The sequence below is a fragment of the Podarcis cretensis genome (genome assembly GCF_951804945.1).
Source record: "Podarcis cretensis genome assembly, chromosome: 7".
NCBI lineage: Eukaryota > Metazoa > Chordata > Lepidosauria > Squamata > Lacertidae > Podarcis > Podarcis cretensis.
The window spans coordinates 46,183,343-46,211,334 of NC_137176.1; the positions used below are offsets into that span (position 1 = coordinate 46,183,343).

At 40.8% G+C, this 27,992-nt stretch overlaps 1 long non-coding RNA gene across 1 annotated transcript; it reads right to left on the reverse strand.

The window, feature by feature from the left end:
- Positions 1-220: 220 nt before the first annotated feature.
- LOC307219512 lies at positions 221-27,879 on the reverse strand. The gene is made up of 3 exons (XR_013840459.1): positions 27,726-27,879; positions 17,063-17,185; positions 221-495 (listed from the first exon to the last, which is right to left on the reverse strand). It is a non-coding gene; the product is annotated as an uncharacterized lncRNA (long non-coding RNA).
- Positions 27,880-27,992: the final 113 nt, after the last annotated feature.

A 27,992-nucleotide genomic window follows, 5' to 3' on the forward strand; every position in this document is an offset into this window, starting at 1 on the left:
ATCAGTAAATCCAAAGGATACTTGAAAGAAAACCTCCAATTCACACACTACTTTGTACATGGTGGCTTTGAAGTGATGCATGTTGCTGCTAAGCGCATGATGAAATTCTTGGCTGTTTGTTTTACTGTAGAACTAAATTGCTTTTCAGAACCAAAATAAATGGGAATGCAGGGAATGGTTTTACCATGCATCTAGCGACAATGCTTGTGTACTTGGTCCGCACAGTATATTTTAAACAAGTCAGGATAAGGCAGGACTATAACACACATTCACTGCTCTGCAAAGCAGTTCTCTAGCCACAGCAGCAGGCAGGAGGAAGATACATGATATGGCTTTTGAACACCATCTTATGGACCCTATAGTCATATAGATCAAGACTGAGAGTGCTTTATATGGTGATGCACTTCCAAGGAACAGTACACATCTCAGATTGGAACTCTGGAAGTGGTTTCCCATAAGGAGTGTTCACCCATTTGATGAATGTAGTCGGTGCACCTGTGAACACAAATGGCTGAGCTGTAAACTGATGCAGTTAGTTGCATTTATCATTCAACAAGTGTATGGTCAGTGTGCAATAGTTGAGCTGTACAAATGAAGTGTATACTCATTCACGCAAACACTTGCACACAGCTTGCGCCTGTGCTTGGCGTGTGAATAAGCCTATAGAAAAAGCTGGAAGTGGAAAAGCTTGAGACTGCCTTTCAAGGCATGCTTGAAACTGTGCAGCACTGTAGCCTGTTGCAAGGAGTGTGGACTTTAACCATTATTACCCAAGGATGTAATTGCCCAGCTCTTGCATACCTCCCTTGTAATTCACAATGTTGTTCCATTTCATCCATTTTTTGTGAATTATTGAGCCTATCTCACTTTGTGGCTCTTATTTTTCATAATTTTGATGGTCTTTAATTCCACGGTGCTGAGAAAAAATTCATTACTCAACTGAGAATTTTTGAAAATTGCCAGAAGCAATAGCAATAGTCACTGTTTGTTTGTTTGTTTAGTAAATGACTGAGCCATTGCTTAGAATGACAGGATGAGTTGGTGAACAAAGAATGCCCCCAGTGTGTTTGTGTCGGAAGTGATGTAGACAGCTCAGTTCATTTCAGCTAGCTAACTTTGGAAAGAAAATTACAAGTTTAAAGTGAAACTAACATAGTAGGATTTATTAGTATGTGAAAAGTTTTTCAAATAATTATTTCAAAAACATTTACATCAGTTTTGGGAAAGGACAGTTTTCAAAGGATATACTCTGCCCAGCAGGAATAGGGCCGAAGTATTATTCCACACCCCACCCCCAAGCTGCTACAATTTGGTTTGTCATGGGAAAGCCATTGTTCAGCTTTTATCTGTTCAATTTATTAATCCAATGTGAGCCCCCACAGTGCTGTTGGTGGAGAAGGCAGGAGCTTTCCTGTGATATTGTACCACATGCATGGACTGATGTAGTTCAAATGTTTAAACATTCATTCTGAAAAACATTAAATCCATTTTCCCCATGAATATATGTTCAAAATTTGAATATTTTCCATGCAAAAACTGTTTGCCAAATTTCCTGTTCTGCATTTCTCTGCCTTAATCTATGTTGCAGATGGGCGTAAGGAGACATTTCAGTGGAAGCTTCTTACTTCAGTGCTTGGTAAAACTAATAAAACTAATAACCCACCTCCACAGAGAAATTCTAGTTGATCATTAACCAGAGATTTGTTGCCTTGGATACAGAGTCAGGTAGATTTCCTAGATTTTTTTTTTTAAAAAAACCAAGCCTAATATTTGATTTCAGTGCAATGAAAATAGAAGCAACATAGTTTCTATGAGAAAAGCTTTCAGTGATAATAGCTTAATTGCTGGAGAAAACATTAAGGGAAAATTAACAAAAATTCGTGTGTGTGTATGATTGTGGTGGGACAATGTTAAATAAATATGCTGAATATCAACCTTAAACAAAAAAGAATATAATTTCCAAGCAGTTGTAAGAAATCAGTACTTCAAAACTTTCAGAATTGTGCCAGTAGATAAAATATGTGGTTAGGCCGTCAATATAAAATCACTAAACTGAGAACATTTTATTCCTGTTTTTGGCAAGGATGGGGAATTAGAGGTATTACAACCTATGTTCTGACATGGGAGAAACGTGTCTTATTGCAGCTGGGGGAGATGAAGGTGTCTGGTTGTGTTGCTACAGATGCAAAGGTAAAGGACCCCTGGATGGTTAAGTCCAGTCAAAGGCGACTATGGGGTTGTGGCGCTCATTTTGCTTTCAGGCTGAGGGAGCCAGCGTTTGTCCACAGACAGCTTTCCAGGTCATGTGGCCGGAATGACTCAACTGCTTCCTTCTGTGCACCTTCCAGTGGTCATTTGTCCTCTGGTCACTGCTATCTACGCTCTTCACCTCCTATTTTTCAGCTTCTTACAGGTGAGCAGGAGGCATTATTAGAATTCACTGATACACGCCACCCAGGCAAAAGCCTTCAAGGAGAGTAGTGCGCAGGAGTGGTGAGGGTTGTTGTTTTAGGAGATGATCTGGGTAGAGTATTGGGGGTCAAACAGAGGAGCTTGGGAGGCCTAAGGCTTCCTCCACTCTGAAGGTAGTGGCAGCAGCAAGTATCTTAGAGGAAGCTGGATCTCAACTGAATATCGGAGGGGCTCAGCAAGTGACCATCCAATGACAGGTCCTTTTAGTGGAGTCCAGGATGATCACAGGACCTTTTCATACAACTGACAACCTTCCTTTTCTTGGAAGTCTAACACAACTGTATGCAGGGAGGTCCTCTATTGATGTTCTAATGAATATGTCTTGGTAGGAACGCAGCCCCTCCAAGTGTCCCTATTTTCCAGGGACGTCCCTGATTTAGATAAGCCGTCTCAGTTTCTGACTTGATCCCAGAATGTCTCACTTTTCCTTAGAATGTCCCTATTTTCATTGGATAAATGTGGGAGGGTATGGAGTTATCCAACCCCTGAGCCGTGTAGGACAGGTTTTTTTTAATGTTTGATGTTTTATTATGTTTTTATATATGTTGGAAGCTGCCCAGAGTGCTGGGGCAACCCAGTAAGATGTATGGGGTATAAATAGTAAAATTATCATTATGGAATGGGACGTTCTTATTTTCATTGGAAAAATGTTGGAGGGTATGGGAACACAGCATGTTGCCACAATTCTGCTGTTCCCCATGCATGCTAATTTTACCTATGTTGAACAAAGGGGATCTGTAATAATTTTAAAATGCTGTCAAGCCACATGCAAAAGTAACGTTTGTTAGCATATTTTTACCATTATACTAGCTGATCTGGAAAAAAGTATTATCACAGGGAACGCAGTTCAGCACTTTTGAGATGTATTTTAAACAATAACACACTGACTCAAAGAAGATCTCCAACAAAAGAAATTGATTAGGCTTGCTAGCCCTTTCATTATAGCCAAAAGACTGTCAAATTACTTCTTTTCCAAATGTAAAGTTTCCCCATTCTTCATTATTTTGTGCAATATCTAATTTTGCTCTTCAGTTTGCTGAAATTCTCTTTCTCTCTCCTCTTTCTCTTTCTCACACACATAAAGAAGAGAAAAGGTGTTCAGGAACAGAGATCCTATTTAATTGCTGTCAGTGTTCTGAGCAGTATGAAATTGCTGTTAGGAAAGAAGAAAGCAGTCTCCAGTAACACATGGTACCACTGCTTTTTCTCCTGAGATGACTGATGAGTGTTATAATCTTGCGACTTTTTCTTAGAAAAGAGGATCATCGTAAAGCCCTCCTATGTTAAAGAATATTAGGTGATCAGTATCAGAGTATTTTATTGTATGAGTTACATCTATTAGGGTTATACTAGCATGATTTTACTGTATGAACTAGATATACCAGGTTTATACTAGCATGCATATTATGTTGTGGTCCAGTGGAATGAATTATTTAGTTTTCAGTTCTGCAAAGGAGCTCATGGTCATCCATTTATGCATATCTAAGTTCAAATCCTGGCTTACCTAATTATATCTCACTGGAGATGAGTGTCAAATATAAAACATGAAGCCTTATCATGGCCTTTAGGGGTCTCCAATGAATCCTAGAAAACTGTATTGCTCCATATAAATTACGACTGAATTACTGTGCATCAGTTGGTGCATGCAGTAAGGTAGATATTTGGGTCAGCAGGATAGGTGGATGAGGGGTATGGAGAATTTCACAATAACTGAACTTTAATGTGAGCTCTGCACTGTTAGCTCGTACACAGTGTGAGCCAATAGTATTTCAACTGAGTGCTAGCACTATTTAATTTAAATTTTAATATTTAATTTATATGTTTAAAAACAGCACAAGCAACATTTTTGAGCCATAGCCATTAAACTGATACTCTGTTAATTGCCATTGTTTTGGAGTTATCCTGCTATATGAAGTGCTGAAATGTGTATTTCCTTTAACTCCATTTTATTGAGGTGATGATAGTTGGCATTAACATTCATTGCTATTTTTTTCATCTTTTTATCTCCTCTCCATTACACAAAGGTGGGTAAATGCTTAATGGTACTAGCAGCTTTGCAAATATAGGGAAATGTATTTTAAAATAAAGGACTAAGCAGCAGTACAGTGCATGGATTCAAGAGTACAAACCATATCCTGCTTTGGTCATGTTCCATTGCGCAAAACATGTATTTGTTGCATGAAAATCATGCATACGCACATACATAATTCACCAACCAGTAGAAAATGGCAGTGGCACTGCTTCTCTTAATAGCTGATAATAAGAATAATATCAGTTATGTCCTTTCCTGTGTTCTGTAAATTTCACTACTGCACAATGCTTAATGAAAAATTCAGTGCCCTGAGCAACAGTATATCATTCACAGAACCAGGTACTTTGTGTCCTTGCTTTCATATCATTCTGTGTCCCACTCACATATACATGGCATAATTCAAAATATTGGTTACATTTAAAATAGTGCAACTTTCCCTCCAATTTTAAGCAAAGGCCTTTGGCAACTTTGTTACTGCATGTGGCCATTCTTGGCTTTGCAAGAAGGTGGGAAAGGGAGAGTGAGGGAAATTATTGGATTGTTGTTCTTTGCTATATTGTAATGTCCCTCACCCCATACCTGCTAGAGGAGGGGATATCTTGCTGCCTCATGTCGCACCATTCGCACACAGACAATGATTTTAAGTCTTTTGTTTCTTTCCTGTTCCCTAAGGAAATCAGGTGCACAGCAGACCTGTAGTACTAGTGAAAGAGGTTCCACAACTCCTGAAGTTAATATATTAATATATAGAATTCTGACCCCATGCCCACCAAATCAACTAATATTTTAACGAACCATTTTGATATTTTTATGTCTTGTTACAATAAAATACATCTAATGCTTTGTCCTGTCCTGTCCTGTCCTGTCGCACCCTCCACCCCCACTTTCTTTGGGCAGCATCTTCTTTCAACAACATACAAGGATCACATATTATTAATTAAACTCATTGATGGACAAATTACAATACCCCTGGAGGCATCCAAATGGCTGCTTGATAATGGGCAATCAATAACAGTAGCAGTACTGTCAAGTGTGATATTGACTACTAAGCGACAACTGCAACACCTGTTAGGAGAATCAAAAACAGTAGTTTTATTTTTGCAAAATGCCAGCCATGGGCTCAGTGCTAGATTTACGTATAAGCTAAACACATTATAGCTTAAGGCCCCACTCTCTTGGGGCCCTCAAAAAATCTAAAGGAAAAAACCTGGACGTACATTTCCAAAATGTAAGATAAAAAACAAAGTAAAATCTACATACAGCAAACAGTTTTTGTGTTGTGCAGATCCATAAATTACCATATAGCATATGTTCAACACAAAAACAGTGACAATTTGTTGTTGACAAAGGACAGCTGGTCATATAAAGGGCCCCATTACCTTCAGTAGCTTAGGGTCTCATCAAACATAAATCTGGCCATGCCTGGGCTAGGATCAAGCAATCTAATGAAATGTGAATTACAACAGACCAAATCTGAGTTAAGAAAATGTGATTCAAAAGACAATCAGGTACAGAACAGTGAATCTCATCCCTAGTAAGGGAGGGAACTGATTTAGCAATCATATGTGGGAAAGGAATTTAGATGCCAAGGTTTATAATCTGGAATCATTTCCCATACGTATTCCAAGTTTATGCTGGAAATGTTTAAGAACAGAAAATTTGTCATACTTATGAACATTTTTCAGATTTTAGTGTTTCACTAAGATGGCATTCATGATTTGATATGGAATCAAAATTTTGCAGTGGAAAAAGTATGGAAGTGTCCCACTTTTGAGTCTCCTATCCACTTCTGCTACAGATCCTAGTTGAGGTAGACCCGTTCAAAGTTCTCTGCAGAGAAATCCTAAGAGCGACTGGCCAGGAAGGGAGCAGTAGCTCCTGTGAGTTATCTGCAGCTCTGCCAGCTCCTGCTGTTCTGGGCAGAAGATGGGGAGCTGGGTTTGTTTTGTTTTTTGTTTTACTAGTCTCTGTCTTGAATATGGACCATCTTAGGATCCAACTAATCCATGGACAGCCCTTCCCTGTAATACTCCACTTGGGGCTCTATGCTGGTTTACACTGATGGAACACACTGCTGACAATTGCTTCTTAAATACCAGTGCTTTTGACAGGTACAGAAGATTACCACTTCTGGGTAATCTTCAAAGAGATTTGCCACAGGGATCATGCAGACTCTCTAAGTGGGCAATCCTGCTCCTTAGCTGTCCCCCCCACCCCCGCCAAGCGATATTTTCTGGGTTGTTATGGCTTGTTCAGTCTGTGCTAGTTTAGAGGCAAGCTTATTTATTATTATAATTATAATTGTGCATGATGAGAAGGGCTGATTTAATTGTGCATGATGAGAGCCAGTGTGGTGTAGTGGTTAAGAGCGGTAGACTTGTAATCTGGGGAACTGGGTTTGCGTCTCTGCTCCTCCACATGCAGCTGCTGGGTGACCTTGGGCCAGTCACACTTCTTTGAAGTCTCTCAGCCCCACTCACCTCACACGGTGTTTGTTGTGGGGGAGGAAGGGAAAGGAGAATGTTAGCTGCTTTGAGACTCCTTCGGGTAGTGATAAAGCGGGATATCAAATCCAAACTCCTCCTCTTCTTCTTTTTCTTCTTCTTCTGAGACTTGGTGACAGTGAACATGATTTGCATGTAAAAGGTCTGAAGCTGAACCCCTGGCATCTCTGGGTAGAGTGGGGGGAATATCCCTGTTTGAAACCCTGGAGAGTCACTGATGATAATACTGACCTAATGGACCAATACAATGATCTGACTTGGTGTAAGACAGCTTCTGTTCTTCCCCCACAGGGTTCAGTTATTTAGTGACAGCAAATCTGTGTATTAGTATTAGGTAGAATGAATAATAATGGTGCTCCTTTAAGAAGTACCTTTCCTGTTTCCAGACCTCCAGGCAGACTGGGAAATGAAGGCTCAATAATATTCTAGTTTCTATTGTCTCTGACTAGAGTGGGGAAAACCTCCCTCTCTTCTTTGTAGCCTAGTTCTGTTTTAGTTCTTGCAAGCCCAGGATGAAGAGTAAATTCACTCATTCCTACAGAAGTTCATAAAGAGCCTCCTAATCACATTCACTCAGAGCCAAAAGAACAGCCTACTGGAATGTGAGTAAATGTGCCTTGTGAACTTCAATAAAATACATGTTTGAGAGTTTTGTGGTGTTTTGTTTATAGTTATCCAGACTGAGGGAAGTCTCAGGATGGAACAGCTTCCAAGGCTGACACCTGGTTCCCCACATCAGGTTCAGGCAATAATTTGCAATATAGATCTTGGAATGTGTCTGGAGTTAATTCCTGGTCTTTTCAAACTGTTCTGAGGGAAATGCAGCCATTATAGCTAGCTTTTCATTACCCTTGACATTCAAATTTCTCATGACTAGAATACTCTGAGAATACATTGTTGACCTTGATTACCATCAAACCAAGTACCTGACGTTTGCAGAGCTTATTATTCACTTCCTATGCTGGATTTGAGGTGTTTTGTACTAATGGTGAATAATGTAGAGAAACATTCAACAATTGTACACTACTGGATAAAAAGATGACCTTCAAGTTGAGACTCATTCAGCTTCACAGGAGTTTAAAGACCCTCCTCCTCTCTAGCAGTACTGTTATAGGAAACTATTTTCCCCTTTCTCACTTCAGTCAGGAAAAGGACTGTTACAAATCCTTGTGGGGAGATACAGTATGAGCTACAAAGAGGCACTCCATCGTTTTCAGTGCCGCCAATTTGGGAACTTAAGTTGCTGCCCGTGGAATAGCTTTTCGGCCACCTATTTGGCATCAAAGATCTTGGTCTTTTCCCAGCTGGAAGGGAAAGTCTGACTATTCCAGCTATTTACTCTACTCTGACTGTCTTCAAGTTACACACAATGGTCCCGGTGTCTCCATGTCTCTCAAACTGAGAGTCAAAGTGAAGGATCAGATAGAAGTCATCCAGGCCCAGACTGAGGGGTAAAATTCTTGGCCTGTAGAACTCTGATGCATTCCCTTGCCTTCATCTTCAGCAGGCCAGCAACTGGAAAGCCATTTCTAAGACTTCATAGGACCCATCCTATTCCTGGGACTAATCTGTTTCAGCTGTTCTTAATTTCTGAATTGTAAATTGCTGCATCCCACCCTAGGACCTGCTGGTGAGGGATGGGTGATACTGCAACTAGTAATATCAGCAGTGCTATTTGCTAAAAAAAAGAGGTGCCAGAACTCACCACAACCACCTCCTTCGTTCTCTTAGAGTGGCAATGGTGCCCACCTGAGAGGTGCCAGAACTAAATTCCAGCTAGTCCTGGCTGGGGGGGGGGAACCCACACCCTGAATATCAGTTGAAACAAATGCTAAATGTCAGTTCTTGGGACAACATGGGAAATAAAAGATTGTGTGCACAATTCATACAGGTGAGACTGAAAATGTATTGAGCCCCATCTAGCCCATCCTCCTGCAGCGACATGGCTTCCTTACTCTGGAAGATGATCCTTAAATTGCCTTTTAAAATTGCCATTGAAAATCTTCCAACTTTTGAGGGCAACTTATTCCATTGCCCGTCAGTTTTGTTTTACTTCTGAATTGCTGCAGTTTGAACACATTCCCTCCTGTGCTACCCTGAGAGGGCCTTGCATTAATTATTCTTTATCTTCATGACAGCTGATTACATATTTCATAACTTTACCATGTCCTACTTAATATTTTCTTCTTTAAGTCATGCTTTGCTTAGGTTCTTTGCAGTATTTCCTTAAATTATCTGTACAGAAGGCTTTTGGATATCTGCTTTCTACCATATCTATTTCAGATTGTTTCTGAGCTACATAAATTGCACACTGGCTTTAACCTCTATTTTATATAGCCCTGTTTGGATGTATTAGTCATAGCTAACCCCAATGTGTGAGCAGGAAAGGGCACCCTGCTGCCCATGCATATGTCTGAAGGGGGCATATACAGACTTCCTTGTGATCCAGAACTCTGATCATTCAACATTCCAGAATGCATGGAAACCTGTAGGTGAAAAGCCCCCACTGGAGATATTTGTGTTCTTCACATGGGTGCCAGAAAGAGGAGCTACGCCAATGTGGCCCTACTCCCTGTCACATTTTAACTGTGAGCACAATCCCTGAATAGGGTTTATGTGATTCCCGATTCTTGTCTCCTGCGGTCTCCATTCTACTGTACTGAGAAACCTGTCTTACTCCTGCCCCTGCTCTCATGCCCCCAGTCCAAGGATGAAAGATGAGGAAAGGGCGACACAATACATTTCACCATGCAATCCATGGATCTTGGGCGGATCAAAAACAGCCTTCTCTAACCTGGTGCTCTCCAGGTGTGCTGGGCTACAACTCACATCAGCATGGCGGTGCTGGCTGGGGGCTGATGAGAGTTGTAGTCCAAAACATCTGGATGGCGCGGGTGGCGCTGTGGGTAAAACCTCAGTGCCTAGGACTTGCTGACCGTAAGGTCGGCGGTTCGAATCCCCGTGGCGGGGTGAGCTCCCGTCGTTCGGTCCCAGCTCCTGCCCACCTAGCAGTTCAAAAGCACCCTTAAGTGCAAGTAGATAAATAGGTACCGCTTTATAGCGGGAAGGTAAACGGCGTTTCCGTGTTGTCAGGGAACTGCCATCAGGGCCAGAGGGAGAGAGCGGGCTCCGGAGGGGTCCCAGAGAGCGTCCCGGGATGGGGAGAGGCAGCCCATCTTCTGGGGAAGAGAATCAGCGTAACACCAGTGGAGAAGGGGGGCAGATGGGGGAATCGGTGAGGCGGTCCCATGACTCCTTGCCAGGGACCAGCGGGGAGAGTAAGGGTCCTCCGCTGCCTGCACCCTCCTTGCACAGAAGACTTCCATGCAGGGAGAGTAGGAGGAGACTAGGCGTCTAAGAGCTTCTTTGCTGGAAGAAGTTCAAGAAATGCCCACTGACGGATTCTGCCAGCAATTGAGACAGCCACGGGTGAGTGGCTGTCCGGACAGAAAAGGTTCACTCAGGCAACCCAGCCAGGTGTTGCACCGGTTTACGCACGAGCAACCCCTAGAACCATTACACGTGTGCTGCGCTGGTGCTGGCTCACCAGATGCAGCTTAGTCACGCTGGCCATGTGACCCGAAAGTGTCTTCGGACAGCACTGGCTCCCGGCCTCTTGAGCGAGATGAGCGCGCAACCCTAGAGTCGGACACGACTGGCCCGTGCGGGCAGGGGTACCTTTACCTTTAGTTTAGTTTTGTGAATACTGGAAATAAGGTGTGCATTGTTCCATTCCTGCCCTGCTGCTGCAAACATTGACTGTGTAGAAACCCTCACTTTTGTTTTTAAAAGAGATTCATGGAACTGATTAAACATTTTCAACTAGTTTCCTGGAACAGGAAGATTGTTGTTACCTGTGTAGTTTAATGACAGAATTTTATTGTCAGCAGTAAATGAGTTGTGGTCCTGAAATCACATACTAAGGCTGCAGAGGAAACACAATGATATATTTTAAGATGCTAACTGGAGAAGATTTTATTTGGAAAACATGGTGAGAAATATGAAGCCATTTTAAAACAAGTGCTATATGGTGTGTTTTTAAAAAAAGTATTATTGAGCATGTTAGCTTCTGAAATCAATCTTAGAACAATTTGTGCTCAGCTTCTAAACCTCTAAATTGGTTTACCTCCACATAAGCACACAAAATTCATTTACTATTTTGGTGAGGAGCTCCCATTTATTTATCCAAGCATAAAGTCAGAATTATATTTACCTAGAATCTTGGAGGAATAAATAGGCCTCAGATAAATATTATTGCTGCTTGGTTATTAATGAAGGTTAACAGATTCAGTGGCTGCCTAAGTTCAAAAGGAAATACTAAGAAGGGTCAGGAGGACTTAAATTTTCCCCAAATCACATTTCTATTGTTACACATGACCCCCAATCTCTGACAAGTGGCAGCAAGATTTCAGGGGGATTTTTTAAGCCCAAGGACCACATTTCCTTCTAAGCAACTCCTAGGGGGTCCACATGCCAGGGTTGGGTGAGGTCAGATGCAAAGTGGGCAGAATGACACATGTATATGTTACCTTTGTACCATAGGTTAGTTTCCACACATACTCAGAGACCCTTCCTCCATCCAGGCATCATTAGAATCTAAGGAAATATTAAAAACTTAAGGGTAAAGGAGCCCTGACAGTTAGGTCCATTCGCAAATGACTCTGGCGTTGTGGCGCTCATCTTGCTTTAAAGGCCGAGGGAGCTGGCGTTTGTATGCAGACAGTTTTTCTGGGTTGTGTGGCCAGCATGACTAAACCACTTCTGGCACAACAGAACACTGAAATGAGAGCAGTGAATGGAAACACTGTTTACCTTCCCGCCAGAGTGGTACCTATTTATCTACTTGCACTTTGACGTGCTTTCGAACTGCTAGGTTGGCAGGAGCTGAGACCGAGCAATGGGAGCTTACCCCATTGCGGGGATTCGAACCGCCGACCTCCTGATCGGCAAGCCTGAGAGGCTCAGTGGTTTAGACCATGGCGCCAAAAACACTTAAATGGTGTTTCTTTTCGCTTCCCTTGCTGCAGCTCTTCTCTTTGCTCAAGCCCCACCTGCTTGTCTCTTATGTAAAGCACACTGTGCAGAACACCCAGAGGAGGAGGGGAATTTTTTTAAAAAAATAATATTTATTCAAATTTTAAAGATTACAAAAAGAAAATTAGAAAAGACAAAAAAAGGAAAATAAAAAATTACAGAAAATACAATACAAAAATACAAACAATTCGAAAAAATTGACCTCCTCACACCTCCCTTTTTTGTATTCTAGTTCAATTAGATATTTCAGCAAATCCTTTCTAGCTTTGTTTTTATCCTAATAATTTATCTTAATATACTGTAATTTTACATTCTCGTCTTTCTCCAATTAAAAAATCAATTTTTACCTAATCCTTTATATCATTTCTGCTAAAACCACATTACTTCATTCCAACATCCTTCTAACATTCCTTAATTTTGCAATGTTTCTGTAAATAAACTTTAAATTTTTTCCAATCTTCTTCCACCAACTCTTCACCTTGGTCTCGGATTCTGCCAGTCATTTCCGCCAGTTCCATATAGTCCATCACTTTCATCTGCCATTCTTCCCGGGTGGGTAAATCTTGTGTCTTCCAATACTTTGCGATGAGTATTCTTGCTGCTGTTGTTGCATACATAAAAAAAGTTCTATCCTTCTTTGGCACCAATTGGCCGACCATGCCCAGGAGAAAGGCCTCTGGTTTCTTCTGAAAGGTATATTTAAATACCTTTCTCATTTCATGATAGATCATCTCCCAGAAGGTCTTAATCCTTGGGCACGTCCACCAAAGGTGAAAGAATGTACCTTCAGTCTCTTTACATTTCCAACATTTATTATCGGGCAAATGATAGATTTTTGCAAGCTTGACTGGTGTTATGTACCACCTGTATATCATTTTCATTATATTCTCTCTTAAGGCATTACATGCCGTAAACTTGATACCTGTGGTCCATAACTGTTCCCAGTCAGCTATCATAATGTTATGTCCAACATCTTGTGCCCATTTTATCATAGCAGATTTCACCATTTCATCTTGAGTATTCCATTTCAACAGCAAGTTATACATTCTTGACAAGTTCTTAGTTTTAGGATCTAACAATTCTGTTTCCAATTTTGATTTCTCCACCTGAAAACCAATTTTCTTATCCAAATTATAAGCCTCCATTATTTGATAATAATGAAGCCAATCTCGTACTTTGTTTTTTAGTTTTTCAAAACTCTGCAGCTTTAATCTGTCTCCTTCTTGTTCCAATATTTCCCAATATTTCGGTCAATTGGCCTCCATATTGAGCTTTTTCAGAGCCTTTGCTTCCGGAGGAGGGGAAATCTACAGCTTTCCAAATGTTGTTGAACTCCAAATCCTATCAGCCCTAGCCAACATGACCAATGGTCAGGTAAGGTGAGTGTTCTAAAGCCACGGGCTGCCCAGGGGCGTACAAAGTGGGGGGGCGGAGGGGACAGTATACCCCAGGTGCCACTCTGGGGGTGTGTGTGTGACAAGATGGCCCCTGATTCCCCTCAGCTGTAGAGCGGCCGAGGACATGTACAATCTGTATGGGCTGCCACTCTCGTGTGCCGTCCATACGGGCTGCCTCTTGCACAGCAGCCATATGTATGGATGTCGCACGTGTGTCATCGGACGGTTCACCCCACCCCTCGGCGTCCCGCCCCGGGTGCCAGAGAGGCTGCCTCCCTAGAAGGTGCTGTTGGATTGATTTAGGGAAGCCCCATCTTATTCAAGATGGTGCCACCCCCAGAGGAATTGAATTATCTCTTCAAGACTGCTGTCACCATTTTGTCTCTTCAAGCAAGGGGGAGATAAAGGCAAGGGAAATCTTCTGAGTGGTTCCCTCTTCTCGGTCTAACTGGAGCAAGAGGAATTCAGCTCCATTGCATCTGGGGAGCTAGAGGGAAGGTTTTCATTTGGTCCTTGTTTTCCTTCCACATCTCCCAAACTGGATCCGAACAATCTGTCTTTGGATGTTTTGGAATATTCACACTCTACTATCAAAGAAGCATCTGTTAAAAGTTCCAATACGTACTGAACAATATTTTATAAAACCCAAAGTGGGCAATGCTATTATGAACATAGACAGTGACTCTCGTGTTAGTACTGATTTGTGCCTCTATTCACTAAAATTTCACAGGGGCATTAGTGCTCTGTTGGCTTGAGGCTATACACATGATAAATGTATGATGTAACATAATTCTTTGAAGGCTGTAGGCTACTATTCAGGGGTTAGCTGGTTTAATGTTAAGTATCTTGCAATGTTGCTTATCCAGCTCACTGTTAAAACCAACATCCTTTCAGTGGGAAATTGGGGGGGGGGGGAGAGGGAGAGACAACCTGATATGGAATTCATCCCAATCTGCACAGGCTATAGAGCTGTCAAGGAAACCATGCACATTTCAGGAAATTAATTTGACATTGTAAAAGTTCACTGTGACAAACAAGGAGCCAATTATATGTACAGGAAGAGGTGATTACACAGGGGAAGAGACTGATCAAAGTGGGGGAGCTCTGAAAAGAGCAAGGTCCTACTCAGAATCTTAAAAGGCTACATGTTGTGGAGGTAACATCTCCAGGATAAAAATCAGTTTAAAACACACACACACAGACACACACACACGAGAGAGAGAGAGAGACTCTTAAAATGATACCCACAATGAAAGTAGTAGTAAGAGAATTCAGACGCCAGGTTTCAGCAAAATAATGCATCAGTTTAAAAAGAATTATAAAGTCAATCATGGAGGGAAGAATGCTCCTAGTGAATTTGAGAGGTCTTGCTTAAATCTGGCCCCATTGAAAATGGGACTGTTGATGAGTTGGGCTTTATTCTTTAAACAGGATCAGAATTGGGGCCAACAACCGTGATCCCTATTTCCCCTCCATGTGAGCATTTCTTATTAATTGAACTTTCTGCACAGGCTTTTGTGAAGTAATGAAGTGGATTAGCTGACGACTACAAGCTGGTCAGTCTCTGGTTCAAATCCCATCTTAGCCATGTACTCAGTATGTGAACACTGGCAAATACTTGCCTTTCTGCAGTTTGAGAACAATACCGGCCTTCCACACAGGGGTATTGTAACAACTGCTGCTCTATATGTACAGTGGTACCTCGGGTTAAGTACTTAATTCGTTCCAGAGGTCTGTTCTTAACCTGAAACTGTTCTTAACCTGAAGCACTACTTTAGCTAATGGGGCCTCATGCTGCCGCCCTGCCGCCGGAGCACGATTTCTGGTCTCCTCCTGAAGCAAAGTTCTTAATCTGAAGCACTATTTCTGGGTTAGCGGAGTCTGTAACCTGAAGCGTATGTAACCTGAAGCGTATGTAACCCGAGGTACCACTGTACTCTAATAGATTAGAGTCTGATGCTGGGGAGACCTGAGCTAATAAATCACACCAGGGTGGGGGAAAATATATTTTATTCAGACTGCAGTAAGAAGTACAGTCTGGGTGCACAGGAAATATTTTTATCCATGTTGCTTACAACAAGCCATCATGAGCATATATTTTCTTACATGCTGACTGGTTACAAAATGTTGACGTGTACATTGATAAAAGGTGCACATCCTCAGGACAAAGGTAGTAGGAAGAGAACATTGCTAACAATTGCCTTCTCAGAGCCCCATCACACGTGCAAGTAAGCAGGCAAGCGTACATTTAAAGCACACAGCTTCCCACAAAGACCCCTGGGAACTGTAGCTTTCCCCCACTGGGCTACAATTCCCAACACCCTTAACTAACCTTCCCCAGGTCCTTTGGGAGAAGTCATGTGCTTTAAAATGTCCACAGAATGTACTTTTGTTGTATGGTGTGGATCTGTCCACAGCATGACTTTGTTGTTGTTGTTTGGTCGTTTAGTCGTGTCTGACTCTTTGTGACCCCATGGACCAGAGCACGCCAGGCACTCCTGTCTTCCACTGCCTCCCACAGTTTGGTCAAACTCATGCTGGTAGCTTCGAGAACACTACCCAACCATCTCGTCCTCTGTCGTCCCCTTCTTCCTGTGCCCTCAATCTTTCCCAACATCAGGGTCTTTTCCAGGGAGTCTTCTCTTCTCATGAAGTGGCCAAAGTATTGAAGCCTCAGCTTCAGGATCTGTCCTTCCAGTGAGCACTCAGGGCTGATTTCCTTAAGAATGGGGATAGGTTTGATCTTCTTGCAGTCCATGGGACTCTCACGAGTCTCCTCCAGCACCATAATTCAAAAGCATCAATTCTTCAGCGATCAGCCTTCTTTATGGTCCAGCTCTCACTTCCATACATCACTACTGGGAAAACCATAGCTTTAACTATATGGACCTTACAGCGTGACTTACTTCTGTGCAAACCTGTGCACTGTAAGTTCCCTTTTTGAAAACTGACTCATACACACATAGCCCAATCTATGAACGTCTACTGTGAATAAAGACATATGCTCATGTAAAGTGAACTGATTGCAGTGGTAGGTTGCTAGATCATTTGATTTTTACTAGATGTTAGGCCCTAAATCATGTAGCTGTCTGTTGAAAATGTCACTGTTACATACTTAATATCGGCACATGGGCTTGGAGTGGGGGAAAGGAGTACTTCCTAGGTGCTTAGCTACCTTGCTGTGCTCCTGATTAATCACATAGAGCTTTCAATAAATGCTGCGTTAAGGAATATTCCCTTTAATGTCTTCTGTATATTTTGCACAGGTGTTTGAAGAAATAACATTTTAAAAGATGCTGAGTTTATAAGCACTACATATTATATGAAAAGCAGGGACATTAGTATTTTGTGTTCTTTAAAAATACGGCTTGAACTACTACTTGAAGACATATGGTGCCATTAATCTTTTCCCAGCAATTATATTATTTCATGCAGAGAACAAGACCTACTCATTATATCTTGTATGGCTTTTTTTGCAGGGAGAGCTTAGAAATCCAACCTTTGCCATCTCAGCTCCCCCAGCTTACAACATATTGAGAGAGAAATTGGGGGAATTATTAAGGATATACCAAAGATCCTTGAATAAAGACATGACTGGTGTTATATATTTATTCATAGCTGACCTTTGCAATATGTGACCTATTGAGCCAAACGTAGTCGATTGTCCACTTTTTCCCCAGCTGGCCTTCCAGGTGTGATGTTCATTAGCTAGGTCATGGTCTTTCTCAGTTATGCTCTCCCTAGTTCTTTGAAGAAGAAAAAGTGTAGTGTTAGGTTTTTAGTTTTAAATGTTGTACTTTTTTATCTTCTGCTTTTATTGTAAGCCACTTTGGATGGGCATTTCTTCAGAATAGCAACCTTAAAATGTTTTTTAACTAACTAACTAACCAACCAACCAACCAACCAACCAACCATTGATGGACTCAAGGATCCATTGGGAATGATCTAATAGGACTCATTTTATTGAAGCTGGTCATACATCTTCAACCTTCATTCCCTCTAAATGGCTTGTTGGGCATTTTTGACCCCGCATTAGCAAGTGGATGAGGGGCAAGTGGCATGCCATTGGGAGCCAGATTTGGCCATGGGACCTCCAGCGGCTGACCTCTACCCTACTGAAATTCATTGGATTGCATCAAAAGCATGCAATGTACAGTATATTGGACTCAAGGAATCTCTACCAAGTTTATTTTTTATACACACAGTTGACTGCATTGATGATTTTCCTGTAAGAGAACAAAATGCTTTCCTCTCAGAAGCAAGGCCTGGACTCCTTTTAATTTATATGCCTATAGCAATGATTTGCTTGTTTTCTGCCCCTCTTATCCTCACCCACTGAGTTCTCTCATTCCAAATGGTCTTTGATATCAGGGTAGAGTCCCTTAGTATCCACTAACTTGAAATAAATATTAACGGTATCCACAGTCCTTTTGTTGTTCTTAATTTTCACAAGTAGCCCCAATTTTTAGATAATGCTGTTTTTCTTTTCTCTGGAATATACCTTAAAAGACTAGCAGACTTTGCAGCTACAGCAAGAAATTGGAGGTGTTTCAAGTATGGCTAATCAAATTATATTTGCAGTGGTTACAGTTCCATTACTAAATGTTATATAGCACTCTTCCCCCTCCTCTCAGCTTGGTAATAAGCAGAAGAGGTTATGGAAAGGGTCAAGGATTGAGCTATTGTGTAGAATTTGATTTTCTGCTTGTACTGCCAATGTTCCAGTTAAAATTTAAATCTACAACTCTGAGCTCTCAGTGCTGTGCCTTTTTAGGAAAACTGAGTTATAGATTATGTACTTCTCAAATTTAGCAGTCCAAATGATGAGTATATAGGTTTCTCAGCTGACCTAAAAGCTGCAGGATTGAATACAGTGAGACTGACAATCATGTCAAATTAATTTAGAAACACTAGTTCTGTTAAAAGCATTCGGATATGCTGACACATATGTGCACTATATTTAAATTAATGTCCATTCACAAATGTTTTCGACTTTTAAAAAGGTTTTAAATTTGCAATGCAGATCTTTGCCCTGATCTAGGCACATTATAAAAGTCTCATTAGGACTTTGCAGGGTGTGTAGTATGCATTCAAACAAGGCACCTAATTATCTTATAAATCATATAAATAAATAAAGGCAGAAGTTCCTGGGGCCCAACAGCTTATTTATTTTCCTTTGATTAAAAGGGGGGCTGTCACACATTTATTTTGATAAGAGAAGTCAGTAGTTGCTATAGATTCTGTAGACATTCCTGATTGTCTGGGCCATCAGCACCCACCATTATTATTATTATTATTATTATTATTATTATTATTATCATTATTATTTATTAGTTGAATTTATATCCTGCCCTATACCCGGAGGTCTCAGGATGGTTCTCAGAACAAATTAAAATATAAAACCACAAAGTAGATAATCAAAATAAAAACAACAACCCAATAACACCCCCCCACAAAAAAAAACAAAAACAGAAACATTTTAAAAGGGCATAGGATGTCAATCAATTTGAAATGTCAGTTTTCACCACACACACTTTTATGCTTCAGCCACACCTAGAGGGTTGACCAGAGGCGGGTTTAGTGGTGTGTGACCGGTTCGGCTGTACTAAGTGCCACAACAATGCTGTAGAATGGAGTGTGAGAGGTGGAATTTTACTGTCACCCAGGGCACCACTGAAATTTGAGAGCTCAAAGTTTGCCACTGGGTTGACCATGAGTCTATGTGGCTCCTGGCACATAAAATATTAGCTGAGGTCCACGAGGTGGTCTGTGGAATGTCTTTATTCAGTATTCTTACTTATTTTTAATTGTATTTTTATTGCTTCATTTATTTCTTACTCCACATGTTATTGTATACAGTACAATTAAATGCAACATAAGAAATAAGAACAATCAGCATACAATTTAAAATCATACAGCATCTAGCACAGATCATTACAATTGCTACAGCAGGAAGAAAAGAAATTTAAGTGGTCCACTAAGGCCACCAGCAATTTTCAAGCTGTTTGTGGAGGGGGAAAATATGGGAACACTGCTACCTACATTACTAATACTGAGTGTTCACATTTATGTAGCCGAAACTACTCCACCTGCTGCCTGAGGCGAGTGCTTCGCCCTGCCTCGTGGGTGGGCTGGCTCTGGCTTCAGCGTGGGGGTGGGGGTGGGGAAACCAGATGGGGAGTGGAATACCCAGCAAAAGGAAGACAGGGGGAAAGACACGACTTTCAGCTTTAATGCTGGGCATAACTTTTGCCTGAAGTGTCACAGTTCATAAATTTGACCTTATGCCATCACTCTAATCAGTTGATAATACTACTTATTAAGTATATGGTGGCTCTGATCTAAAGCTCTGTATGTGCCCTAGTGAGTATAGAGCTTCTAACTGAGTGGATGTCCTCATAGATTTAAATATTAGGAGCAGAGGGACATTCATCTGTATGGGAAAAGAAGGTGCTCTTTCATCACCATAGCAGATAAGTTATATAGGTGGAGTAGCTCAGTGGTCCATCAAAGCTCTGGTCTGTCTGAAGGTTTCCTGGATCAGGCTTTTTGTGATCAAAGTTCTTCACAGACCTTTGTTGTGATTTTTAATCTTGGACGTACAAACTACCTTCGCTGCTGAGCACGCTATAAATATTGCAAGGAATGAATTAATAAAATAAGATGAATAAGGTGAAGACTGAGATGAGATGTTGGAACTGGGAATTATCAAGGTTCCCCAGGTTCTGTTTTGTTGGTTAATTTGTAAAGGAACAATTTTGCAGGCTAAAAATCATAATTATAAACTAATCAGAACTGTCATTGTAAGATCAAAACTGTGGAATATCAGTGTGTTTTTTGACAATGTTGTTCTCAGTTTTGACCAACTGTGCTTGAGCAGTTACAGTTTCATGCTCAAGTTGTGCTAGAAGCATTGCCACATGGTGGCTGAGCTCCCAGAAGCATCAGCAAGGCTGTTTATTGTATTTTGTTCTGAAATAGAATATCTAGATATGTTTTCCAGAAGGTTCATTGCTATTCCTCCCTGTATCCCTCTAAATTTTCTGGTTTATTATATGGAGAAGGGTCAAATGTGTGAAAGCTTCTCCTGAGAGAGGATCAACTCAGTACTTCTCAAAAAGGTGCTTGCTTTTCTGACGTGAATATTAAGATATTCTATGACATTTGCTGAAGAGGGAATTGCTTAATAAGCTCCAGATTTCCTTTTGGCTACTTTCATTATCACTGTCCACTTTCCCCTTTAGAAAGATTCAGAATTAGCTTCTACCCCAAGGTAATAAAAAATCTGTTAATTCTTTGCAATATCATCCAGGCTGTCTGTTCACCAGCAGCGTTAATTACCTGAGAAAGACTTCAGTACGATTGACAAACAGCAGGAAGGTATTTCATAGGGCTTCCTTTGGAGCACATGAAGAATTAATATATTTCTGCAAAACGTCTTAGTTTGGCAGAAAATAGTTCTGGGCAGGTACTTTTTGCTGCTATACACCCATAGATTGTGTCTCTACTTGGGGTGTCTACAGGATTTTGTTGGGCTTAGTGAACAGTATGTGGATTGGGTCCTCTGCTGCACCTGCAAAAGATACAAATTTGCATAAAATTTGCCAATACTTTTATGTCATATGCAAATTTGTACCCTCTTTTTCAGATGGGTATGTCCATATGCACTCCTACATTAGTGAAAGCACCTGACCTCCACCACAGTTCCAGTATGGCCACTACCCCCAAGTTCTCCTCACCTGCATGGCTCAAGTGCAGATGCCTGGCAGGAGCTGCTGAGACTCAAATAGGCTTTGGAGTTAGGTGCTGCTGCCTTGTTCAATGAGGCATCAAACTGCAGGGTGCAGCACCTACATAGGCAATGAAGTACCGGACTCTCAAGCACTGAACTGACTCTGCTCATTCAGGATGCCTAATGGATCCTTTTAGTTCAGCCTTGCCCAAGAAACATGACTTCAGGAACATTTGTGTGTGCCTGTATCTGTTGATTGGTCCTTCATCTTGCCTCCTGGTTTGTCCTTTGGCCCTGATGGAATTGTCTTTTGGCCTTGACTTCTTGGCTTTCTCTTCAATTCTGTCTCCTGGTTTTGTCATTCATTCCTGCCTCCTCCTCCTTCCCTCTCCCTCTCTCTCTTTTTGCAACTATACAGTTGCCAGCTCCAGGCTCACCTCAAGCAGCTGTACGTAGATAGCTTAGCCCCAACTTTTCAGAACAGACAGGCATGGAATTTGTTGTTGAACATTTGCCCAATATCCTATTCATTGGCTCACAGATTTTGCTAGGGCAAGTGAAGCAAAGCTGGATGAGGGTTGGAGAATCCTTTTGAAGGAAAAAAGCTTAGTTTTTGCAGCACAAACTGCATCGAAAGCATCCTTTACAATGAGACTGTCAGAATCTTTCATATCTCAAAGCTCTGTCTCTGTTAGCACAGGCTAATAAATACATGATTGCTTTGAAAGCAATTTCACAATAATTGCTGAAAATAATGTAATGGACTATTCTTATGTTTTCATCAGACATCTTCTTTTCAGAGTGCTGCCTGATAATGTAATGTTGAATAATTATTATTAAACTATAAATTTAGCTGCAAAAGTAGATTAGCCATCAGTGACCATATCAATGTTTCACCCAGATTAAATAATGACTCAACCTGTGTCCACTTTTATTTGCATAGCGACTGAAACGGCACTTGGCTATTAACTGGTCAAGGCATTTATCAAATAATTAGAGGCATCAAAGTACTGAGCCTGAGAGGTACCATCCAGAGCAATGTCTGAATTATTGTCATTGGCCACAAGAGTACAAATAGTTTCACCTTTTAATGAAAGATGGATGGAATCATATTAACCTCTCCCTAATATGCCTCTCGCCTCAGTCAGCAGCTTGTAGTCAGATGTACAGAGGTGCCATTCCCTAGCAACTAGAAAATGCTAATACATTGCTTTGATTAAATTGCCTATCTGAGCTAAGCGAGGTCCCAAAACCTCCCTTTAATGCCTTAGATTTATTTCTTCACATATCCAGCAAGCTGCCTGTGAAGGATTTATCCCTACAGTTCAGTAAGTCCACCAGACTGGTTAGTGGTAGAAACAGAATTAATCATGTAATCACATGTTTACAAAAGTTGGGTGCTACCACCATTCTCTGCCAAAGCACTCACCCAGGATCTGTTCTCCTTTGGAGAATTGAAGATGCGGCGGAGACTGCTACAGCTTTAAGAAATATGTTTTGTTCACATATTTACACATTCAGTCTGCATGAAGGAAGTACAGATCTTACAGCTTTGTCATTTCAAGAGGGGCTTGTTCCCCACAGCCGTGCAGCATTGGAGTCAAAGGCATCTCTCTCAACCAGCCTTCAGTCAGCCTGCCAAAGACGGATCTCAACCTTTGTTCTCTGCCTTCTTCCCAGCACACGTTGCAGAAGACACTCTTCTCCTGTCACACACGCCCATCACCTTGGCGACCTCTGTCGGCCCAGGCCCAAGGATTCCTCTTAGATGGGCCATCAATGCCTTTTGCCTCTGTGAATGCCTCTGTTCCAGGTGAGGAACAGGCTTGGAAAGGGAGCTAAGTCTGTATTTTCCTGCTGGCTTGCAATCTTCCCTTCAATACTCCAAATAATCAAAATTCTACCTTCTATTAATTTCGAGGGTTTGGGAGGGTTCCTCCCCAAATCTATAACAATATATATGTCTACTCAGAAGTATGTTCTGCTGTTTTTAGTGAGGCTTACTCTCCATGTAATGCATATAGGCATAAGCTCCACTGGCAACAATAGAACTTACTTCTGAGTAAGCATGTGTATATATGACTACATTGTGTATATATATCTCCACATATGCAAAGCTACTAGCTGATGCATGATAAGGAAAATTGCAGACTCTTTTCACAGCTGAGATTGAAAACAGATAGTTCCTGTTGATTATTTTTAGTTGACTATGTTGCAAATTTTTGTTTAGGTATTACAGTGGTACCTTGGGTTAAGTACTTAATTCGTTCCGGAGGTCCATTCTTAACCTGAAACTGTTCTTAACCTGAAGCACCACTTTAGCTAATGGGGCCTCCTGCTTCTGCCGCGCCACTGGAAAAATATTTCTGTTCTTATCCTGAAGCAAAGTTCTTAACCTGAAGCACTATTTCTGGCTTAGTGGAGTGTGTATCCTGAAGTGTATGTAACCTGAAGTATATGTAACCTGAGGTACCACTGTACTGGTGATGGGGAAGCCATCTGCCTGAGAAACAGATATTGATGAATAAATAGCTTGATTTGATCTAAGACAGCTCCCTCCTGTACCCTTTTGTTTATAATTGTACACCTTTTGCTGCACACTGTCCTTAACATCAACTGTCCTTAACATCCAACTGGTAAGTTGGAAACATTTGCAAAGCTTACTGCTGCATCTATAGGTGGTCTAGTAAAAGATACTAAACTACACATTATTCTTGTCACAATCTTAGGCCCACACACTGCAACACTTATCTTGAGCACGTTGCTATTTTTGAGCACATGCAGGAGATTCACTCTTCTTCCACATTCTTCCCATGACATTTTTAAAAATGTATACACTGTCAGAGAAATCAGTACCAAGAAGTGATATCATTTGCACCGGACATGGATAGTTTATCTTTGTGATAACCTCCAGGAATAGAACAAATATTACTTTGAGGATTCTGCTTTTATTCAGGCTCATTTATAATCTTATATGAAGCTGTCTCAAGGAATGATTCAATGGAAGGGGCATTTCTGTCTCTGCATCTAGAATAACTTTCAGGAAATGATTTATAATGTGCATAGTGTTTGACTTTTATAGGCTGAACAGTATGCAAATAAATATAGTAACTCTGCATTATCATAAATTGCACATTAGTAATTGAAAAGCTTTTGATCTCCGAGTCATTGGAATATTATTTGTTGGGGGATATTCTCCTTTAACAACATGTCTGTTAATAATTTGGGCTCTTTTGCAATATGCACTTTGCAATTCATGATGGTGAATATTTGAAAACTGCTTCTTTTTCTGACTACTTGCAGCAGTTAAGTTTTAGGAAAGTGAATCCTGGGCAAACATATTCAACAGATTAAATAGATTTTTGTTGCATGTTTGCCGCAAGACGTGGGATCCCCAGTGTTTTCAGAGACCACCACACAATCTATTTATCAGAATTTCAAAAATTAAACACTGCAGGATTTATCTCCTCTGCTTTGTAACAAACAGCATCAATATTACCATGATAGCATTTTGGTGAAACTGAAAATTACAGATTATGCCCTATATTGCATAAAGTAAAATTATGCATAAAGTCTTAACAATTGCCTTGGACTAAACCAGAAGCAGCCAATGTGATGGCCTACAGATGTTTTCAAACTTCCATCAGCCTTAGCCAGCATGGCCAATAATCAAGTGTGAATGAGAAATAATGAAGGAAATCATTGGCTAAGTAAATCACAGAATACATCCCTATTACATTTCTTAAAATATCCGGTGGCACCTTAACTTTAGGTGAGAGACCCGACAGCTTTAAATATCAATGATATGAATACTGTAAATGGAGAGTAACCCCCCAGATCCACAAACCACTGAGTTTAGCCTCTTTTTATGAAAAGCTTTGTGCTTTAAATTTAACGCGCTGGCCCAAAAGTGGTACGCTAATTAGCAGAGATATTTCCTTTTTATACCTGCTGTTTTATTGCATATTTCACTTTCTGCATGTGGCACATTCTAGTTTCATTGTCTAGCTGAGATTTACAACTTTGCTTCTGTATTAATTAATGATCTGAGGCAGAACCCTACAGTTGGTAACTTTCTTTAGGAAATAGGAGTGATAGTCCTTTCTTGCTACTGCATAACTAGGACATAAACTGGACTCAACAGTACCCCAGATCAGTATGCTATATATTAATACAGAAACTGGAAGCAAACAAATTTACTGGCTATTATATATTTTAAGCCAACTCACTATTTGTGCACATACTGAATGTCAAATTAGAAAAGGCAATGGGAGATCTATGAGCAGATCTGATTTTCTTAAAGCTTAAAGAGGGAATACAGGAGAGGTGGGAGTTAAGGTTTTCCCCTGTGCCATTTTCGTAATCCAAATTGACCACTGAAGCTGCTATTTACCTTCTGAAGGAAAAGCATACAGGCACAATATGGGGGAACTCCTAGCTTGGAATGATGAGTGGATTTATACTGGGAAAACAGCACTGTGGAAAAAATCTCCTCCCTGACTGGATTCAGCCCCAATAAATCTCTCTCTCACACACACACACACCCAGAGGGAGACAGAGAAAGAGAGAGAGAGTCTTGTGAAATAATTAATATGAGGTATAAAAAAGAAAATAATCACAACAAATGCTCTTAAAATATAATGGTTTGGATTTGTGGGTAGAATGTTATTTTCTGTTAAGTTACGCTTTGTTTACTAATTATGCTTAAAATAGCAAGAGAAAGACAAGATAAGAAGAAGCCTGGCTATTAGTATTTCCTTAAAATGTTAGCCTGAGAGGTCTGTATTTATAATTTTTGCTTTAGGGAGTAGTCACAGGCTATAGGCTGATTCATGTCAGGTGATGATGATGCATTTTAACAGTATAAATGTATTGCATGCCATTTTTCCATGGTTAATTCTGCTTGGGAAATGCCTGAAGAACAGTCTGTACGCATATGTTTTGTTTTGTTTTGTTTTGAAAGCCATGGTGGCCTGATTGTATTGTAGTCTTGTTTACTAAAGCCCCACATTTTCTGCAGTTGGCAACTAGCCTTCTTTAAGGTCACTTTCAAACAACCTGATTTCCCCCCACCATAAAGCTTTCGGGGAGGTTATATGGCATCTACTATTCGTTAAGTATTCATTCCTATTTGTTTTGTGGGGAGGTTATACTATGTCGTTATCCCACACTTTACAGTGCATTATCCTGTCTCTTTCCTTACTGCAAAATGTTTGCTAATATTTTTGGAAACGAATTCTCTGCACATGACCACAAAACTCACAGCAGTTGCACAATGTGTACTTCCTAGCATGCAACTGAATCCCTCCCACAAAACAGTGACAGCCAGAAAGCAGCCTAAATTGCACTGAAACATAACCTAGCCTTATTCCAGTAGCTGCCACCATCTGTTGCCATTGTTCCATCGAGTCCACTCTTCCCGCAGCTGGAGCTGGGAGGGAAAGGGAGCTACAACTGGGTGGCACCTGGCTTTTTCCTTGAATGGGCTAGCGGGCAAGGCAGTGTTAGTCAGAAGCAGGCAGGAGGGGATAGCTACACCCACCCACTGAATCTTTTAAAAACAGATAGGAATAAAAGGTTGCAAGGAAAATACTAACAATGCAATACTTTTCTATACCTAACCTACATTGTTTACCAGACCAGGTGAGTCCATCAATATACTGGGGGAAACAGTCCTTTTCTCTCGATGATAAAGATGGCTGCAAGCACATGCCGTTAGACGACAAAGACCAGGAGGAGGAGGAAATTGATTTGTGGTTTTCTGGACACTGTAGCCTGGGGTTGAATTTCTCTCTGACATATAATGGAGCTCCCTCTATTTTCATCCCTCCTGTCTCTGCCTTTTAAAAATAAGAAATGGCTCAGCTGAAGAGCAAAGAATCAACCCAGGTTTGGACATGAGCAAATCCCTGTTGACCACAGCAAGTAGGGAAGTCACTGCACTTTCTGTTAATACGTGACCTGAGTCCCTGCGTGAGAGAAGATTCTTCCACAGGAAACTGAACATGCATACACACACTCTAGCTCACAATGGAAAACAGGAAAGGGGTGATGTCTGTTAATCCACAAAGGAAATGGCTTGTATAGGACACAGGCAAGCAAAACTAAAATAAAATAAAGCTGTTTACAATGAAGTTTTAGACCTCAAATATGGATTTTTGTCATTAATTGACCAATTCTAATTTCCTCCACCACTGCACAAGTTCACATGTTGTTGGGATTAAGGGAAACAAAAGGTTAAATAAGATACAATGTGCAATTCTCACACAGCAACTTGCAAACCAGAGTTATCTTGATGGCTTCTGTTGAATTGCTATCTATCCATCCTTACAAAATATTATTTGCAAGCCAACTTTCCATAGTTAAATCCATGTTCAAGGCCGCTTACAACATGGGGAGGGGACTTAATTCAAAATTTAACAACGGTAGTCATAAACAATAAGTAAAACATCAAAATGAATCATTTCCACATCAATCCACATATTTTAAAAGACACAAAACAATAATATCAATAACAGCTAAAAGGAAACCCCAACAAAACCCCCAAACAATACCTTAGCCAAAGAGTTTGTTCAGAAGCCTCAGCTTTGGTAGCTGGAGTCAATAAGGGCCCCAGACCAGGTAGAAAAGGCCCGCAAGGCGGGAAGCACGTCATCCAGGACTCACAGCCAATAAGCTTGTGATTTTGTGAATGCTGTTCTCAAAAACTTTTCAATTATATCTTAGATCTTGTTTTAATGTGCTACCCAGATAAGCTTGTAGTCTTCTATACAAGAAGAAAATGAAAAATAATTAAAAACCAGATGATGATAAGATTAATG